General features: G+C 40.6%; 1 pseudogene; it reads left to right on the forward strand.

The window, feature by feature from the left end:
• The first annotated feature begins 268 nt into the window (after positions 1 to 268).
• LOC102871621 lies at positions 269 to 902 on the forward strand (annotated as a pseudogene).
• The last annotated feature ends 2086 nt before the right edge of the window (positions 903 to 2988 follow it).

The raw sequence follows: 2988 nt of genomic DNA on the forward strand, positions 1-2988 counted from the left end.
ATCAGCACCTGGCCTAGTTTTCACAGTTGGTATTGAGCTTCTCCAGCGATTCTTTCCACAGATATAATCAGATTCCTATGCCTACCATCAGGTGAAATCCATGTGCACAGCCCACATTTTTTGTTTCTTATAAAAAGTAGAAAAAGGTCAGCGCGTGAAGGAGTCGGAGGAGCTTCAGTCTTTTGTTGTTGTCGTGGAGCGAGGGTCAAGCAGACGAACTCAACCTGAGTGGCAGGCAGAAGACAGGAGAGCAGGGAGCTGCGACACCATGGATGGTGGAGGGGGAGGCAACAACAAGACCACGGGGGGATTGGCCGGCTTTTTCGGAGCAGGCGGCGCAGGTTACTCCCACGCGGATTTGGCCGGCGTTCCGCTAACTGGTATGAACCCTCTGTCTCCTTATTTAAATGTGGATCCTTGATATCTTGTGCAGGATACAGATGAATTTATTTTACCCACGGGAGCTAATAAAACTCGGGGCAGATTTAAAATTGCCTTCTTTATCATAGGAGGATGTTGTATGACAGGGGCTGCATTTGGAGCAATGAATGGTTTGCGGCTAGGACTAAAGGAAACCCAAAACATGGCATGGTCCAAAGCAAGAAATGTACAAATTTTGAATATGGTGACCAGGCAAGGGGCACTTTGGGCTAATACTCTTGGTTCTCTTGCTCTACTCTATAGTGCATTTGGTGTTGTCATTTGAGAAAACTCGAGGTGCAGAAGATGACCTCAACACAGTAGCAGCTGGAGGAACCATGACAGGAATGCTGTATAAGTGCACAGGTGGTCTTCGGGGAGTAGCACGAGGTGGTCTAGCAGGACTAACACTTACCAGCCTCTATGCTTTATATAATAACTGGGAGCACATGAAAGGCTCTTTGATCCAGCAGTCACTCTGAAGATTTTTGATAACTTGTGAAAAGAGTTCGATGGTCATCCAAATTAGTTTATAAATAAATTAATCTAATCTGGAGTTGTTCTTCCTTCTACTTAAAAAGTTGGGAGATTCTGTTTTGCTGTCATGAAAACCAGCTAAACTCCTTTGAAGGCTCACCAAGACCATGGCTTGAACTGGAAAACCACTTACAGGCCATGTTTATTGTCAATACTTTACCACCAAATTTGTTGATAAAAAAAGATCTTACAATATAATGGAAATTTCCTTGTATTCCCAATAAAGGATGGAAATACAATGGATTTCTCCATTTGTTAAAAACATCTACCTAGATAAAAGTTAGTACAACATGATGATGGACACCTCTGTAATGCTGCAATAATAAACCCTGTAATTATGGAAAAAATTAAAAAAAGTATAGGATGTGCAACAAGGATGTGTTTTATTTCCATATCTTTTCAATCTATATGCAGAACAGATTATCCAAGAGATTGGGCTCTATGAGGAGAAATGCGGTAACAGGATTGGTGGTAGACTTACTAACAATCTGTGTTATGCAGATGACACAACTCTGCTTGCTGAAGCTCAGGAGGACCTGAAGTGCTTACTGCAGAAGGTCAAGGATTGCAGCCTTCAACATGGATTGAAGTTCAACGTCAAGAAAACAAAGATTCTTACCACTGGGCCGATTGACAGCATGATGATAGATGATGAAGAGATTGAGATTGTTGACAGCTTTAGTTTGCTTGGCTCTACAATCAACACTCTTTTTCCTAGCAGCCAGGAAATTAAAAGATGAATTGCATTGGAATGTCTGTTCCAAAGTACTGAAGAGCAATGATGCCACTCTGGATACTTGCTATGCATCAGAGAGCTGGGCAATGACTAGGTAGGATAAAAGGAGAGTTGATGCATTTGAGATGTGGTGCTGGAGAGGAGTTTTGAATATACCATGGACTACTAGAAGAACAAACACGTCTATCCTGGAAAGGGTGAAGACAGGCTGCTCCTTGGAGGGAAGGATTCTGAAGCTTAGTCTGACATACTTTGGACATGTTGCAAGGTGGTATCAGTCCTTGGAGAGGGACGTTATGCTTGGGAGAGTAAAAGGACAGCAGAGGAGAGGAAGACCCTTGGTGAGATAGATTGATTCCATCACTGGGGTAATGGGGATAGTCGTGTTGGAGACAGTAAGATTGGCAAGGGATAGATAGAGCAGGATTTAGGGCTGTTGTACATAGGGTGACTCAACCGCACATCACAACAACGTAAAAAATATTTACAATGAATAAATTATTGCTTGTGCAGAATTCTATCATTCTATCTCCAGCTTCATTTCTGGCAACAAGTCCACGTTTTCCAAATACTGACCCTTCTTCTCTCTTCTCAACTTCTGTATTTTAGTCAGCTATTATTATTAATACATCTTGATTGTATATTTGATAGATTTCTGACTGCAAAAGTTGGTAGAAATCTATTTTCTTCTCCTGGCTCTAGTTGTTGGTGCATATATTTAAATCATAGTGGTATTCACTGGACTTTATCGGGTGCATATGTATTTAAAGATGGATCTAGAAAGTATTGTATTTCAAGATGGATCTAGAAATGACTTTTTAAACTATGAAAATGACCTCATTTTTCCTCTCCTTTTCTTCTCCAGCATAGTAGATCATACTCAAAAGTGAATGGTTAATCCTTTTTCCTAATCTGTCTTAATTCAAATGCTCAGACATAAAACAGTATCTGACAGACAAGCATTTTACAGAAAGGCGCAGATGAAAGACATTTCCCCAATTATATAGAAGTAACCATAGATTCAGTGGTACTACCTGCACTTGACACACTGCCTTGGATGCGTTCACCAAGCTGTGCCAAGAAATCTAGAGGACAACCAACTGGCCAACTGACTGGAAGAGATCTATTCTTTTTTTTTTTTTTCATTTCAAAAACAGATTATCCAACAGAGTGTGAAAATTATTGGACAATATCATTAATATCACATACAAGCAAGATTCTGCTGAAAATTATCCGAAAATAACTAGAAATACACATCAACATAGAACTGCCAGATGTGCGGGCTGGGTTTAGAA

Source organism: Elephantulus edwardii, unplaced genomic scaffold (genome assembly GCF_000299155.1).
Source record: "Elephantulus edwardii isolate Elephantulus edwardi_28Jun2011 unplaced genomic scaffold, EleEdw1.0 scaffold00079, whole genome shotgun sequence".
In the NCBI taxonomy this organism is placed as follows: Eukaryota; Metazoa; Chordata; class Mammalia; order Macroscelidea; family Macroscelididae; genus Elephantulus; species Elephantulus edwardii.